We start from the raw sequence: 18,666 nt of genomic DNA on the forward strand, positions 1-18,666 counted from the left end.
CAATTGGATTTTGGTAACTTGGGAAATGAAATATTAACCGCTTTTACATTCTAGACCTGAATGGAAAATGTTAAATAAGTATAACAACTTTAAATGTTCAGAAGGTAAATAGCACAATAACAGTTACAACAGAGGACAACTGAAATAAGTAATACTGAATAGCTGAATGTTAAAACATACTGCTTACTGCAATATTTACCTTATAATTAATATTAAAGGACAAATCTTATTTTTACATTTTTACTTTTAACATAACCAAGGGAGATTAAAATATATCAGGATTTCGATGCTAGAACCTTAAAAATCAAACACTTGATTTTAAAACTTACCCTTTGTTAACTGAGCTATAAACCAATGAAAATAAAAGCAAATCTTTTTACAATAAAAATATTTTAAAAATAATCACACTTTAATCGACAAACGCAACCAAGAACACATACAATTGTAATTTCTTACCTACTCTTTTCCTTGCATATTCCACAACATTATTTTTGACGATCACTTTCATTTAAGTTTGTCAGTTGTAGCTCTAGAAAATAGACTTTGTTCAAACACGTTTACGTGTGATGTTACTATACCAAAGATCGAAACCAAACAATCTCACAGTATTTTGTTCTATGGAATAAAACACGACCTCAAATCATATTTTAAACTTTTATAAAAACACAAGTTTTTTTGCTAAGTTCAGAACAGAAACAAATTTCGAATATATTGATTCCATAAGATCTCGAACCGAGTAGTAGTGTATTTTCGTTAGAGAACTTAAATAAGCATCTACTTATATAATTGCATTGGTGTCTCTTTGCTGACGTTTATTTATCGGTTGTCAACACTACACGCTATACGTTATGAAATACTTTGTGCACATATCATCATATTCATCACTCAATAAAAGTCAAAGTTTGTGTACTGGCTAAATATTGGAAATGAGAAGTGTTGATTGAGTGAAATATACAAAAATTGAATTTTTAAAACAGCGTGGATTTATAGGTTCTCTTAGAAAACTGTAATAATACTAATACAGTTGGTGCACATTTTACTAATTTAAGTTTGAAAAAAAACTGAATTCGTGGATGTACACAGTACTCTATATTTATATACATGTGTGTTTTATATAAAGTAATTTTATTTTGTTGTATACTTAACTTATCAATGCGAAAAAAAAGATAAAATCATGCTTTAGAATAATGGATTGTAACCAAAATATTCACTTGCTGAAACAGTGCCAAAAATAGTTATCTCCAGAGACCACTAGTTGCGAAATTCGCATAGTCAACAAATTAACCGTGTTCAGTGTGACTACCATTCATATTCAGTGTTGTAAACATTTGTGACAAAACATCTTAATTGTATTATCACGTTCCCAACAGGTACACTTACTTGGTTTCTACGATGTCTTCATATATGTGACGGTAGCGAACGGTTTGTTTGTTACATTGTAATTGAGCACAAAATTACACAGTCGGCCATCTATCCTCTGCCAACCAGGGGAAAAAACCTGCCTTCTAGCGTTGTAAGTCTGCAGATATAACGCTATGCTACTGGAGTGCTAGTAGCGAGTGTGACACGATCGCTATAAAACTTGTTTTTATAAAGAACATAATGACTATACACAGTACGCTAAGCCTAAAAAAAATGTAAGAGGTATAAATTTTAACATATAATAAAACAATTTCTTATTGCTAGCTTACATTCTTTCGGAGGAAAAGCGACGTGAGGATGTTTTTTTACTGTAATATCTTTTCAGTAATTTAATGTCCTTTCTGAGGTAAGGAGCCTCAAAATGATTAGTAAGACAATATTTTCCCTTAGTGAGAAGATAATCAATACCCAACAAAATACTAAACTTTGTTAAATGACTTTGGAAAAAAATCTTTAACAGAATTTCAAAACATTTTCACACCAACTCTGTAAGTCCAATAGGACTGTAAATACATGGACATTTTTGATCTCCTCCCTTGAAAAGAGGACTAACATTGGCCAACTTCCAACCTTCTAGCACCTGTCCACCATTCAAAGACTTACAAAATTTACTACAAGTAACTCACACATCTAATCCTTATCGTCTTTTAAATCCCTTGTGTGTATTATCTATCTAACATTCTCAGCCATCCTTTAAACTTCCCACTTCTTTCTTAACAATTTCAGAATTAATGTGTTTATTTTATTCAAGCTTGTTTACATCTAGCAGCTCTTCAGGTTGAGGAATGCTGTTTAAATATTCATTAGTGAAAACTAAAACCACATAATTTAATAACCTAGTCATCAATAATTATCAGATATTAGTCTTAAGATATCATATTTCAAAGGCTCTACTCCCATCCTAACATTTAATATGTTTGAAGAAATTCTTATTATTAGTTTTTACATTTTCAGTCAACCTTTTTTCTTTATAGTTTTGATATCCTAAGTTTTGTTTCTTCAACACTTTCATCTTCTGTAGTATTCTAATTCTCCAGTCATTGCCGTAAATATAAATTTATTATTTATTTTCCATACTTGTATCATTAACAGTTGAAATCTAAATCTCACAGTAGAGTTTCTCATTACTTTCATCAGTTTTATTTGGGGGTCTGCAACAAATTTCAACTAAAAGCGAACTCATAGGGTAAATCCTATATCTTGACGTTGTACAACTGAGTATAACAATGTTTTAAAAGTTGGTTCAGTTTTTTAATGTTAATGACCTGTGTTTTATTATACATGAGCTGGGTTTTAAGTTTATTATCCAAGGACAACACGAATAATAAATTGAGATTTGTAGGTCAAAAACAAAGCGGATTCTCTCAGAAATTGTTTTCATTATTTTGAAATATTAGTTTAAGTGATATTTTAAAACCTAATGTATGGAAAAGTATAAATATTATAATAATTTAAAAAAATTACATTAACTTTGACCTCAGGGGCTTTATAGATGTAAATACCCCTCAATAATACTTTAGGTCTAGCAGTTTATAACGATGATAGTTTTAAAGAAATATTGACTCTTTTAATCTGGGTTTTCGACAAATTCTATATTAGTTTAGCTTGAAGTTTGTAGCATACGTTTGCACAAACCTGAAACCAAATGTATATAAACAAGTTTTTTAAACGTTATTCAAGAAATTGGATAAGTAATTGTTAGATAAAAATTCTGGACTCGTTAACATAATATTATATCGCATGCTGTAGTCACCAGTGGTTCCTAAAAAGATATGACTCTTTATTATTAAAGATCATAAAGTTAAAAATCCAAAATATATTATGTGTGTGTGTGTGTGTGACTCTCGTATTATTAGGAACCATTTAACTATCTACCTTCACTCTTTATATTCCTCTGTAATGTGCTGGTCTAAAGAGCAGCATTACCGGGAAAATATTTCAAACAAACAATTGTAATTCTTGCAATTGATGGAACATTAATCATAGTTAAGGTTGTTATTCAGAGTTCTAAGATGTAAATAAACAATCAAGTCAAACTTGGTATGGTTTTTCTATATTGTAACATATATTTTATGTTGTTTTACCCACAACATCGAATGAATTCAAAAGTAATAACAAGTCATACTTTTAATAGCCGTGCACTGGCTATTTAAAAAAAAGTTTTTTTTTCAAAACAAATAAAAAACAAAAACAATTTCAGAACGCTTTCAAAAAACACAAAAAGCCAAATCTGAATAATCAACCCGTCTGTTGATTGTTTGTATTGTTTGTTTGTTTCTTGAATTTCGCGCAAAGCTACACGTATAGAGGAATACAGATGTAGAGTAACGTACCAAACTTTTATATAGTTCAACCTTCTACATCTCGATCATACGGTTATTCCTACATCAGGAGTTTAAGTCCACAGTATTAGTTCATTGATGTTCGTGGGTGACCTTACCTTTGATAGTTAACTGAATTCGTATTCTTTCTGAACTTGTTGAGAGCAAATTTTTATTTCCTTATCATAATTACTAAACAGTAGTGAGGTAAAGCACGATTAGATGTGGTGACATGATTGTTTGTTTGTTTTAATTTCGCGCAAAGCTACACGAGAGCTATCTACGCTAGCCGTCCCTAATGTAGTAGTGTAAGACTAGAGGGATGGCAGCTAGTCATCACCACCCACCGCCAACTCTTTGGCTACTATTTTACCAACGAATAGTGGGTTTGACTGTCACGTTGTAACACTTCCACGGCTGAAAGGGCGAGCATGTTTAGTGTAACCGGTATTCGAACCCGCGAACCTCAGGTTACGAGTCAAGTGCCTTAACCACCTGGCCATGCCGGGCCTCTAAGTAACGTAAATTGACAGATGGAAACACTAGTTGGTAAAATATTTAATCAAGTAAAGTTGTGTAAAAAAACCAAACAACTGTAAAATTCAAAACAGGAACAATGTTTAAAATACACAAAAACTCTATTTTACGAACGGCTAACATTAAATGACTATTTGATTGTCAGGTTGCCATCGACAGAAATAAAACATATGTAACAAGCATTAAATATGTATTGAGAAACACTTAACTCATTATAAACTTTAATGGCAGGTTAATATTATTCACAATAATTTAATATTTCTGTCCAAAACTGTAAATTAGTACTCACTAACACTTCATCTCTATTTAATAAATAATAATTTATTTCACAAAATTTTTCTGGGTACTGTAATATTAAATTATCTTTCAGTATTAGACTCAAATAATTATTTTGTTCCACCACTGTATCTAATGACCTCACAACAGTGTGTTTTGTAAGTAGCGAATTTAACATTTTGTTTTTATTATATGCGTAACTCTTTTGTTCATGAAACCATTATTTTATGTTACATCTAATTGTATCAATACATTTCTATTCAATTCACATCAAGTTCAATAACATATATATTATTTTTAATACTAAGAAGTTTTTCTCAATTTCATTCATTGTTTTTAAAATAGGAATACAATAATATTTGCTGAATGCATTGACGATTTGACTGGTTATACAATAGTGTACACTGTGCTATTATTAATGGTTAACTTGTGAACCAGAACATCGAGGAACGGCAGAATGTTATTGACTTTAAGTTGTATTCTGTTAAACTAACTGTCCAGATGAGAATGAAAGTTTTGACTACTTGAATAATGGTTATCCAAATAAAATGATTCAACGTGTGTCAAATGGTTCATTTGTGTCCACTACAAACGAACGGCAATCTGACAAACTCAACAAAAGGAAAAAAAACAACACCACAAACATATCTTCCTAACATAGAATAATAAATAATAGTAACATCATCACAGTTTTTCGAGGTCCTCCTATACTGAGGAAACACAATTCCCGTTACACTGTTGGTAAGTTTCAGAGAACACCAAAGAGGTATTAAAAACCAATTAGAGATTTTTCGTTCCTGATAAACAACCATATAATAGAAACAAGAATTCGAAAATAACAGAAGAGGAGAAACACCAAATAGAGAAAAATAGAGAAGCTATTGCTATCCAAGCACTAAATAGTGGACTGTGAACTGGTATTAATCAAAACAAAGGCTAACAGTTACTCTGTACTGCAAGGACACCACTTATCAAAGACATAAAACACATAATTTGTTTTAGTTTCGACGTAGCATTAAGTCTTTCACTATACAATGTATTATTTTAAGTATAAAACAGGTTTTTGTTGTGGTAATATATGGAATTAATTTGTAACTTTGTTTTTTTTTTATTATATTAAACGTAAAGTTGCACAACTGGCCCATTTGCTCCGAGTTCACCACAGGGGGCAAATCTTTTGGTGTTGCAAGTTTTCAAACTCAACTTTGAACAGCCACAAAGAAGAGATTTATCATAAATATTATAGGATCGAATAATTATAAAGAAAGTTAACTTCCTAAAAATATTTCTTCATCACTGTCACTGTTATGGTTTGTTTACAAATCAAGGTTAGAAGCTCACTTACTTTTTTGGATTCTCTATCTCTTTTATTTTGTCAGGATGTTGTCTGTTAAATGATTCTGGTAGAAGTAAAACCAAAATGGCTGCCACTATTGACAGAACACCATAAATTGCTGAAGGTACAGTGATATGCATGGATTGACTCTAAATTAGAAAATATAAGACTTATCTGAACTGATTTTTAAATTTATAAATATGTATATTGCAAAACTTTGTAATCTACAAACTGTAAAATTATCTTATAAAAATAACGGTTTAACTGTTCAATCTTTGTGCTATGACCGCCAACGTTACCGAAACACACATTTTAGCGATACTTGGAAGTTGTCTGTTAAATGTTTCAGACAGAAGAAAGATCATAATGGCTTCTACTATTGACAGAACACCGAAGTGTACTGATGGTACGCCGTCGAGCGTGAAGTTACTCTAAATTCTTCTAAGAACGACTTATATAAAGCGATTGGTTAATTTATGAATAAACAAAAGAAATTTCACAATAGGTCCTCTACTACATGTGTAGTTAATTAGTTTACAAAAAGGACATCATCATTCTATAATGGAAATATTTCTTGTATGGTAATGGAAAAAAATCATATTTATTACGCGATGTGCAACCCCCAACTTAGCGAGATGTTTATCCTGTGTGCATTTAGATTTGACTTTCCCGTTACGGAGTGATTCGGTGTGGCCAGGTGATAAAGGCGCTCGACTCGTAATCTGAGGGTCGCGAGTTCAAATTCCGTCGTACCAAGCATGCTCGCCCTTTCAGCAGTGGAGCTTTATAATGTTACAGTCAATTCCACTATTCCTTGGTAAAATAGTAGTCCAAGAGTTGATGGTGGGTAGTGATGACTCGCTACCTTAATTCTGGTCTTGCACTGGTAAATTAGGTGTGGCTTTGCGCGAAAATTCAAAAGAAACAAAACATTCTTGTTGTTCTAAACAACACTACTGATTTGTACTTTGTGTGTGTTTTGTTACAGCAAAACTAAATTGGGCTATTCGCTACGTCCCTCTAGGGGAATCGAATCCTTGATTTTAGCTTTGTATGTCCGTAGACTTACCGCTTTCTCAACGGGGCACGATTTAGTACTTTCTCTTGTATTTCTGTTTCTCACAGAATTTTCACTAAATGATCTATTTTGTTATTTTATAACTAATTAACTTAAGTCACGGTAATAATTTATTTTGTGGTCGGAAAACAACTCAAAGTTTTGTGAAACATTTTTCTCTCTAAGTAAATGGTGAAGTAGAATTTGTCTCAAATGTTTTAAAATAACGTCACGTACTCACTTTAAACTGATAACCACATCTGTTTTTAAATAAATACTGAAAACAAAATATGGTTTATCGTATTTAATCCATAATTTCTATAGATTATAAAGCCTAATGTCGGAATTCAATTCTTCTAGTGGAACAGCACATATTTGAGCCTGGAAATTTTTTTTTTGAGATGAAGAAGATAAACAAACGATAAAACTTATTATAACGAATTTTTGATCTTATAAAAATGTTACAATGTATTGTTTTTGACAATGCTTGTAATCACTGAAATAAATTGTATTTATTTATAAATGTAAGATTCTGTTGAATAGCAAAATGTCCAAATCACCTTTTGACACACCACTGTTAGTAAAGCATTAGAATGTTAGCTGATGAAACAAAACCTAAACCCTTATCTCTAAACAATTATTGCTATTATTTACAAGTGCTCGATAGATTTCTTTATTTTCAATATAAATCATTATTTAAGAACGTTATGTACAAACACTTCTTTCAACATTATGATGTCCAAGTTTCTACTTATTCACTGTCTACCTGAAAGGTGACATCCTATGTGAAATCAAAGGTTTATTAGTTTGGCGAGCGTCATTAAAACTGTTACTTTTATTTCATTACTTGTACTAGACTATTAGTAGGGTAAATCACGTACATATAACGTTACCAATAACGACACAAGTGTTTAGTTAATTATTACCACCAGGTGACCCTCTAGACAGGAAAATACGACAACCAGGCATTGACACCACTATCCTCTTATCTTCACATATCTTCATCCACAACTATCACCGTCCCAAGTGTAATATATTTTAGACATGTGTAGCAGAAACACCCTTACTATAAACGTTTATTAAACTAAAAAAAAAACAACAAAAACTAAATATTTTCTGCGACATCAGGTAAAGTGTACTCCAGATGGTAGGAATGTAACAAATGAAGATATAAATGTGTGAAATTAGCGCGTTGTTAACATTATGCAAAACATTATAAAATTGTTAATCACATAAAATGTACAATGTTGCAGAACGGGTTCTTCGTTTTATAAGATGCAGGATGTCCTATTTATGGATCTTCGATTGTAAGCTAATTTGATTTAATTTTAACAATTTAATTTTCGGATTGTAGTTATTACTACGTGGCAAATGTACTACCTCGAATCTTCCTTCTGCTGTAGACCTGGTTTCCTCCATGATGAGCACGTGAAAGTCAAGTCTCCTAATCCACGAAAAATACGAAATAATAATTACAAGTTAACGATTCATTAACAACAGGAATGCGTTAATACCAGTTACGTTTAATAACTGTTTATTAAAAATTAAGTAACGTAACCTTTAAGTTTGTTATTAACTATAACAAGGCACGGCATGGCCACTTGATCAGGCGCTTGACTCATAACATAAGGGTCGGAGTTTCAAATTCTCGTCCGTGGGGTCGTTATAATGTAATAATGATTCCTACTGTTCTTGGGAGAAAGTGTAATTGAAGACTAGCTGTCTTCTGTTAAATTAAGGACGACTAGCGCAGATAGCCCTCGTGTAGTTTTGCGCAAAATTCAAAAACAAACTTCTCTGAAATATTTCAAATTAAATATGGTTTCCCCCTACGTTTCGTGTTATAAGAACTTCAGTAAAACTATTCTTCTCATAACACTGTAGAAATACTATTCCATATCCAGCAATATACAATTTCTGGTGTTAACCATAACTTCATTATGTGTTGAACATGGTGTAATTATGAATCACCAGAATAGAACTTCTTTAGGGCTATCTTACTTTAGATATTATAAATAAATAAAAAGCGTTCGATATTTCAGAATGATGTGTTTTTTTAAACAAACATTCCATACCTTGTACGTCGAATCTGCTTATGGCAACCTTTAAAACATAAAGACGTACAAGTTTATATTGAGATATCGTAGTTTCACGGTACTTCATATAAAGAATGGTCTTTACCATTTTGTATCTAGACTTATTGAACTTACCTGTTTTTTTTTTTTTTCTGACATCATGAATAATATAATGAATTGTTATTTGAACAATATTTGTACGTCATGTAAAATGTTATGAAGGTCATGTGTTTTTCATTAAAACTTAGAATGGTATATAGAAAACAAAACTTACCTTTTCAGATATCTATTGGACTTAGTGTACAAGAAGTTACTATTTCAAATGTAAAGATAATTTAAGTATATGGTTAATTTGAGACAAAGTCGCCTCAGCAAAAGAAACAAGTTATAATTCAAACACCCTCTACTGGGTCAAATACACGCGTCTCATGCCTATCTCCACCTAGCAGTCTCTAACAGAACCATTTTAACTTCAGCTTATCGAAAAATGACTTGTGTCAAGCAGTACAGCAGCAATTGGTGACTTAATAAAAGAAAAGAAAACACTTTGCCACAACTCTTAACGGAACTGCTTTAGAAATATATCACTGCCTCCCTGAAAGGTGACATCCTATGTGAAATCAAAGGTTTATTAATTTGGCGAGCGTCATTAAACAAAGTCACCTGAGCATAAACGAACAACACATATATCGCTCTCGATAGCAACTACATTTTTCCATCTATGTGATAAAATTAGTGTTTGTACCGAAAACAATTTTCTGTATCGTGTGATTGTGTGTTGGACGTTTTAAAGTCTCATTAAATGTTTCAGCTGAACGTCACTTTAAGTGGAATATAAACATGTATCGTTTTTCTTCATTCTTATTCGCCATGTTTTTCCTTCTTGCGGTCTCCTACCCAGCAGTAGATATATTTGAGATAAACCATACGTTAGAATGTTTTATAAAAGCTTTAATAAAATTGAAGAAAATCATAATGAATTTAGGAACTTTAAATTGACTGGTATTATAGAAGATTTAGATCAAGAAAGTGGGTCAAACAGGAAATTAGAATGTCTGAAAGGATCTATGAAAATGAATAGCATGGGTATTTTAAAGTACATTAGGGTAAATAAAATGTTAGGATAGGGAAAGCACACTTGAGATAAGATAAAGGAAGGCTTGTATTTGACAATTATGAAATAGCTCGGTTATTAAATTCTGCTTTTTCTTCAGTTTTTACTAATGAAGACTTCAATATTCCTCATATTCAACAGTTAATAGTTGAAAACAATATTGAACCAGACAACTGTATAAATCCTGAGCTTGATAAAAAAAATGGGAAATTTAAAGAATAATGAGGCTCTTGGGCCAGATAATATTTCCCCGATGGTTTTAAAGGAGGTCAAGGATGGGATATTTGAACCACCTGCCACAATTTTTATAAGTTCTCGAACATTGGACAAGTACTAAGAGATTGGAAATTAGGTAATGTCTCTCCTATATTCAGGTGAGGTAATAGAAGTTTTCCAGCAATTATACACTTATTAGTATGACCTCAGTTGTGGAAAGTCTGGTAAAAGATATTTTGCAAAATTATTTAACAAAGTACAGAATGTTATTGGATTGTCTACACGGTTCCACTGAGGAAAAATCATGCCTTACAAATCTTTTCTCATGTTACTGCACATGTAGATAAGGGTGTAAAGTGCCACATAAAATGCTTGAAAGGAACTTATCTCAACAAGAGTGGAAGATAACTTAACTCATCTGATAGAAGAGTGGCTTGACAAAATAAAGCAGAGAGTTTTTTATAAATGGAGTTCAATCAAATTGGAGAGATGTTGCAAGTGGAGTACCTCATGACTCAGTCTTACGAACATTGCTCAATTGACATAGATGAAAGAATGGTCAATAAAGTGTTAAATTTGCTGATGATATCAAGGTCTTGTGTGTTACTAGCTGTGAAGAGGATGATGCTGCCTCACAAAGGGATTTAGATAATTTAGTGAGTTGGGTGAATAAGTAGTAGACAGGTTTTAATTATAATAAATGCAAGACGTGGAATGTAATTTATCATAATTAGAATTATAAGTATAATTTAAATGGGAATAAACATAACAGTGTAATGATAGAAAAAGGTCTTGACAAGAACTGTCAATAACTGTTTTCTAGTATTACTTACAGGATATGATAACTAAGATAGACCAACAGGTTTCTCTTTGTCCGTAACTATAATGTTATGTCATTATAATATTTTTCTTTCCCTTTTATCCTAAATAATTATACCAACACGAAGAAGTATTAAATTATTGAAAATAATTGAGACCTAGTAAAGAGCTGCAAGTCACCACTATCGACAACCACACTCTTAGGTTTATCTTACCAACGGAATGTTTAATTGAATGTACTTCTTAAAGAAATTTTTTATACCTGGTGTAACACCAGTTTTGAATACCTTATTACTCAAACATCTAACATGTCTCTTGCAAAAAAAGCCGGATTATTCTCAATTATCAAAATACTGAATATTCTGCGAATTCAGCGACGATAAAGGTGGTTAATTTTATATTAATTAGAGTAAATCATAAATAGATAACAATGTTTGTTACTCTATTTTTACTTATATTTATCGTCCATGTGTTTAAAAATCATTGTAATATTCTATCACAATACTAACTTATCGCGGCCCGGCATGGCCAGGTGGTTAAGGCACTCAATTTGTAATCTGAGGGTCGCGGATTCGAATTCCCGTCGCTCCAAACATGCTCGTCCTTTCAGCCGTGGTGGCGTTATATTGTGACGGTCAATCCAACTATTCGGTGGTAAAAGAGTAGCCCAAGACTTGGCGGTCGGTGGTGATGACAAGCTGCCTTTTTTCTCGTCTTACACTGCTAAATTCGGGACGGCTAGCGCAGATAAACCTTGTGTAGCTTTGCGCGAAATTCAAAACGAACCAAACCACTAACCTGTTTATCAAAACAGACGTACTTAAGGGGTTCGTCTATGTGAAAGACATACGTTCAACTAAAAACGACAACGTAAGTAGTAGTGCGCTGGGTCAGCCACATGTTTACAGACTTCCTGTATTTTATTCGGGATTCATAAAAGAACAACAAACATGTATTTTTTCACCTTTACAATTTTTAGCAATGTAATATTTTATTTTTGTTCAAATATTTGGACAAATGTTGTGTTTCAAGTATTAAGAAATTGAAGAAGTCACAATCCACCCCAAGAAAACACCAAAAATATTTTTACTTAAAATATATGTATTCAGTATAATCCGGTAGCAGTAAAAATCATTGTACATAACTTTCTATATACAATCATACGATATACACATTATGTAATATAATCACTGTATAGATCTCTCCATCTTCCATCGCATATGATACTCTTTTAGTAATAACACAATTGAATAATCTCTGTAAATGATAGCTGGCCAAAATCTTAAGGCCAATGAACATAAAGAAAAAATATACATTTTGCGTTGTTAGACTCAATAACTTATTTGAGTAGAGTTTACATTCTTAGTTTCAGAAAATGAACGTTCTCATGAGCTGTTTCGCACCATAAGACAAACGAAAAACAACATCAGCATTGAGAAATCTGTCTCTCAAATCGTGTAATTAAAAAAGCTGTTCATACACATTTCGAATCCTTGTACAGTTGTACTTGGTTCCTTCAATACTATATCGGTTTATTAAAATATTTGTAAAAGCGGTATAGTTCTTCAATTACTGCTCCTTCAATATCAGAATCGTTTTTAGATTACATCTCAAATCATTGCTTTCAGTATGAGAATCACAATTTAGAAATTTTATGAAGGGTTCAACAGGCCCACTGGGTAGAATATATCTGGTAACGAAAGTTATCTGAACGCAAAATCTGGATCGAGAGCTGGATTAAGAGAGCGGGATTTTGATTCTTTCAATACATTCAATGTATTCTCTAACACATGTTGTCTAAATAGAGCAATAAATTATTCTCAAATAGGTGTGACAAATACGATAGCTATGTTGTGAAAGAAATGTATCGTAATGAGCTAATAATTTTAGTACAACCAAGTAATTACTAATGTTAGACGATTCGATAATCTGTCTTGAAATGGCAATTCACAATCGGGTTGGAATAAATAATAAGAACTAGTTTTCGTTATATAATACTTTTCTGGTATACAGCATGTTGTTTGACCAGTTCAATGTCAACCTTGCTGTTTCCTTGGGTACACATTATCAACAAAATAATTACAGTTTGATGATTTTCACTGTTTTCATACATGGACAAAGTCTCTTCTGTATGCTTTCAATCATTAGAACGACCACCAGCAGAATAATTTGCTTTATTAGCTCTAAATAATTTCCAACGTAAGTAAATTAATATGTATAATTTTTTCTACATTGAAATACTTTTACTTGTAAGTTTTCGACCCTCTTACCGGAACCTTCATCGAGTTACAATATAATGAGTGATAAAAATATGTTAAACCATGGAACAGTTCTTTACGCTTTAACCTTGGTATCTCGCTACCAATCATAACAATAACTGACATCTAGTGTTAAAGTAAAAAACATATAGAATTATGATGACTATAGAACACAAACTGACTGCTTCAATATCATATAGAAAAGGAATTTTAATACTTAAAATAATACATTGTATAGTGAAAGGCTTAATGCTACGTCGAAACCAAAACAAATTATGTGTTTTATGTCTTTGATAAGTGGTGTCTTTGCAGTACAGAGTAACTGTTAGCCTTTGTTTTGATTAATACCAGTTTACAGTCCACTATCTAGTGCTTGGATAGCAATAGCTACTCTATTTTTTTCTATTTGGTGTTTTCCCCTCTTCTATTATTTTCGAATTTTTATTTCTATTATATGGTTGTTTATCTGAACGAAAAATCTATTACTGGTATGTTTATAGCATAAATACCTCTTTGGTGTTCTCTGAAACACCAACAGTGTAACGGAAGTGTTTCCTCAGTATAGAACCTCGAAAACTGTGATGATGTTACGCTTATTCATTATTCTATGTTAGGAAGATATTTTGTGTTGTTGTTTTTTTTTTTGTTGAGTTTGTCAGATTACGGTTAGTAATCGTTAGTAATGGACACAAATGAACCATATGACACACGTTGAATCATTTTATTTGGATAACCATTATTCAAGTAGTCAAAACTTTCATTCTCATCTGGACAGTTAGTTTAACAGAATACAACTTAAAGTCAATAACATTCTGCCGTTCCTCGATGTTCTGGTTCACAAGTTAACCATTAATAATAGCACAGTGTACAGTAATGTATAACCAGTCAAATCGTCAATGCATTCAGCAAATATTATTGTATTCCTATTTTAAAAACAATGAATGAAATTGAGAAAAACTTCTTAGTATTAAAAATAATATATATGTTATTGAACTTAATGTGAATTGAATAAAAATGTATTGATACAATTAGATGTAACATAAAATAATGGTTTCATGAACAAAAGAGTTACGCATATAATAAAAACAAAATGTTAAATTCGCTACTTACAAAACACACTGTTGTGAGGTCATTAGATACAGTGGTGGAACAAAATAATTATTTGAGTCTAATACTGAAAGATAATTTAATATTACAGTACCCAGAAAAATTTTGTGAAATAAATTATTATTTATTAAATAGAGATGAAGTGTTAGTGAGTACTAATTTACAGTTTTGGACAGAAATATTAAATTATTGTGAATAATATTAACTCTGTCCTCAAAATTTATAATGAGTTAAGTTTTTCTCAATACATATTTAATGCTTGTTACATATGTTTTATTTCTGTCGATGGCAACCTGACAATCAAATAGTCATTTAATGTTAGCCGTTCGTAAAATAAAGTTTTTGTGTATTTTAAACATTGTTCCTGTTTTGAATTTTACAGTTGTTTTTTTTACACAACTTGACTTGATTAAATATTTTACCAAATAGTGTTTCTATCTGTCAATTTACGTTACTTAGAGGCCCGGCATGGCCAGGTGGTTAAGGCACTTGACTCGTAACCTGAGGGTCGCGGGTTCGAATACCGGTAACACTAAACATGCTCGCCCTTTCAGCCGTGGAAGTGTTACAACGTGACAGTCAATCCCACTATTCGTTGGTAAAATAGTAGCCAAAGAGTTGGCGGTGGGTGATGATGACTAGCTGCCACCCCTCTAGTCTTACACTACTACATGAGGGACGGCTAGTGTAGATAGTTCTCGTGTAGCTTTACGCGAAATTCAAACAAACAAACACAATCATGTCGCCACATCTGATCGTGCTTTTCCTCACTACTCTTTAGTAATTATGATAAGGAAATAAAAAATTTGATCTCAACAAGTTCAGAAAGAATACGAATTCAGTTAACTATCAAAGGTAAGGTCACCCACGAACATCAATGAACTAATATTGTGGACTTAAACTCCTGATGTAGGAATAACCGTATGATCGAGATGCAGAATGTTGAACTATATAAAAGTTTGGTACGTTACTCTACATCTGTATTCCTCTATTCGTGTAGCTTTTCGCGAAATTCAAGAAACAAACAAACAAAACAAACAATCAACACACGGGTTGATTATTCAGATTATGCTTTTTGTGTTTTTTGAAAGCGTTCTAAAATTGTTTTTTTTCTTTTTTCTTTATTTGTTTTGAAAAAAAAAATTTTTTTTAAATAGCCAGTACATGTCACTTTTTAAACACTCTATTGATACAAAAGTATGACCTGTTATTACTTTTGAATTCATGCGATGTTGTAGGTAAAACAACATAAAATGTATGTTACAATACAGATAAACCATACATTAAATTATGCTTTTTTTAGTTTTCACTAATGAATATTTAAACAGCATTCCTCAACCTGAAGAGCTGCTAGATGTAAACAAGCTTGAATAAATTTATCACATTAATTCTGAAATTGTTAAGAAAAAACTGGGAAGTTTAATGGATGGCTGAGAATGTTGGCTAGATAATATACACAAGGGATTTGAAAGACGATAAGGATTAGATGTGTGAGCCACTTGTAGTAAATTGTGTAAGTCTTTGAATGGTGGACAGGTGCTAGAAGGTTGGAAGTTGGATAATGTTAGTCCTCTTTTCAAGGGAGAAGTTAAAACATGTCCATGTATTTACAGTTCTATTGGACTCACAGAGTTGGTGTGAAAATGTTTTGAAATTCTGTTAAAGATTTTTTTCCAAAGTCATTTAACAAAGTTTAGTATTTTGTTGGGTATTGATTATCTTCTCACCAAGGGAAAATATTGTCTTACTAATCATTTAACATTGTTTGTTTACTGCTTATATAGATGTGGATGTGATGTGTCTAGATTTTCAAGAAGAAAGGATACCACAATTTGAATTATGAGTATAATTTTCTTGGAATAATCTGAACGTGTTATGAACAGACAGCATACTGATGTTCTAGTTGCTCAGTCATCAGAGCATGCGTTATTGCTACTAGCAGGGCAAACAGAAATACTTAATACAAGTCTATAGAGATTATAATGTTGCTGTACAGGTCAAGGAGTAGGCCACATTTGGAGTACTGTGTTCATTTTTTGGCTCCTTACCTCAGAAAGAACATTAAATTATTGAAAAGATAATAGAGGAAGGTTACTAGGTTGACAACTAGGATGAAAATGTTATCATATGTGTATAGGTTAATATAGTTGAACTTGTTTTGTCTTGAGAAACGAAATGTTAGAGGTGGTCTGTTTGAGTCGATGAAGAATATCGAGTCATCATATTCTTTCATATTTATTTATGAAATTGATAAAAAAAGGGACACAAATATCACATTTAGCAGGATAACAGCCATCTTGAGTTAGTACAACTTCGAACATGGTGAACGCAGTTAGTTTAAGATAATAATTTGAAGTTTTTTTTACAATTTAGTTGAAGTTGCTGGATACGACAGCATAGATCGACCAAAACGTCCTTTAATGTAATAAGGTTCAACAAGATATGGTGCTACATAATAGTGATGATTGTATACAGTGTAAGTTTAAGTCAAGGAATTAATGACTGAACACAACTGTAGTACAATTATAGAACAGTCTTTATTAATTCAAAAGACACGTGGTACTTTGCTTACGATGGACTGTTGTTTCACCATTTTGTCAAACCTTCATGATACGAGGAATCAGATTTATTAAATAAATGACTTCTGGTTAAAACACTATCAAATAGCTTTTTATTCTTATACCACACTGAGGCGACCGTGATTAACTAGATAATATCTGTACAACCTGGAAAAGACTTATCTTAATGAAGTCACTGCAAGAAATGTTCTCCACGGGTGATAACAGGTATCACCTACTTGTGAAATGACATAGGAACAATGGTAGATTTAAACAAGGTCGGTTTAACGCTTTTAATTTCACCTATCGTGTGATAACCTGTACATGTACAGAATAAAGAATAAATCCATAATGAATACTAATACTATAGAAATAAAACCGATGGTGTTTTTCTATAGCGCAGTACAAACTATTAACACAAAGACTACCAAACTTTCATGTGTGGGACTAAACAGTGCTAATAGTTTGTTCCATAAATTAGGTGTGGTTTTCATATTCATTTAGCTAACATACATGTCCAGTACTGTGCATTTTACACAAATAGAGATCCATTTATTTTAAAATTTTACACAGTAATATCTTTCTGGCTCACTAATATTTCTTTTGTCAACCACTACTAGCCCACGTGAGAATATTTATCTTCAGTGGGGCGAGTAGACACTAGATAAAGTCAGTTACTTCCAGTTAAAGAAGTGATACTGGTACTGTAGTTTACGTGTGTGCCCGGCATGGCCAAGTGTGTTAAGGCATGCGACTCGTAATCTGAGGGTCGCAGGTTCGCATCCCCGTCGCTCCAAACATGCTCGTCCTTTCAGCCGTGAGGGGCGTTATAATGTGACGATGAATCCCACTATTCGTTGGTAAAAGAGTAGCCCAAGACTTGGCGGTTGGTGGTAATGACTAGCTGCCTTCCCTCTAGTCTTACACTGCTAAATTAGGGACGGCTAGCACAGATAGCTTTCGAGTAGCTTTGTGTTTACCTGTGTTTTGTTTCTGTAAGTATACACTTTACACGAGACAATCTATCCAGGGCATACTACGGGCTTCGAACCTTTAATTCTGCAGTTAGAGGCCCTCAAATCTGTCTCTGGGTTACTGAAAGGGCCCTCTCTATTGTAAAATACGTTACTTTCAGTAAAAGGAAGAATAATCGTTGTCAGTAATACACTTCTATCAATTATTTTTTTATATGGATTTTTATCACCTTATCACTTAAAAAATTGTAATTTAAATAAATAAAGAGAAAAGTGATATTTTTTCACATATGGGAAGACATAAACAACAGAAAATCGGTTTTCCTTTACGTGGTTGGCTGAGCTTAAATAACGTATTATGTAGCTCTGTGCATTGAGCAATAAACACGCAAAGAAACAAAAATATACCAATACCCTAACACGTACAGAAATTAATGGGAAAATACTGTAAAAGGAACAAACTGTGCGAAATAATTATATTAGAGAAACCAGTTTGAATACATTTGGCGAATTCTCTTAATTTTACTTTTAATTTTACGTAAGCCAGTATATCAAGTTGAATTTTTAAATAACTTCTTAATCTATAATTTCGAGAA

The 18,666-nt window shown here is 32.3% G+C and overlaps 1 protein-coding gene and 1 long non-coding RNA gene across 9 annotated transcripts in view; both read right to left on the reverse strand.

Annotated features, from left to right (window-relative positions):
- LOC143252277 (solute carrier family 22 member 13-like) overlaps positions 1–1,516 on the reverse strand; it is a 43,140-nt gene extending 41,624 nt beyond the window's left edge. For 5 of the 8 annotated variants that reach the window (XM_076504164.1, XM_076504166.1, XM_076504167.1 and 2 more), the window contains exon 1: positions 457–756. The gene's annotated coding sequence lies outside the window, so the exon portion shown is untranslated. Of the gene's footprint in view, positions 1–456; positions 757–1,380 lie in introns of those variants that run through there. The other 3 variants (XM_076504161.1, XM_076504163.1, XM_076504162.1) reach the window with 3 other exon arrangements.
- A 6,491-nt stretch (positions 1,517–8,007) lies between these two features.
- Positions 8,008–9,432, reverse strand: LOC143254524 (uncharacterized). Its single transcript, XR_013030233.1, has 2 exons — positions 9,299–9,432; positions 8,008–8,393 (listed from the first exon to the last, which is right to left on the reverse strand). It is a non-coding gene; the product is annotated as an uncharacterized LOC143254524 (long non-coding RNA).
- Positions 9,433–18,666: the final 9,234 nt, after the last annotated feature.

This window comes from Tachypleus tridentatus, chromosome 6, assembly GCF_004210375.1.
Source record: "Tachypleus tridentatus isolate NWPU-2018 chromosome 6, ASM421037v1, whole genome shotgun sequence".
In the NCBI taxonomy this organism is placed as follows: Eukaryota; Metazoa; Arthropoda; class Merostomata; order Xiphosura; family Limulidae; genus Tachypleus; species Tachypleus tridentatus.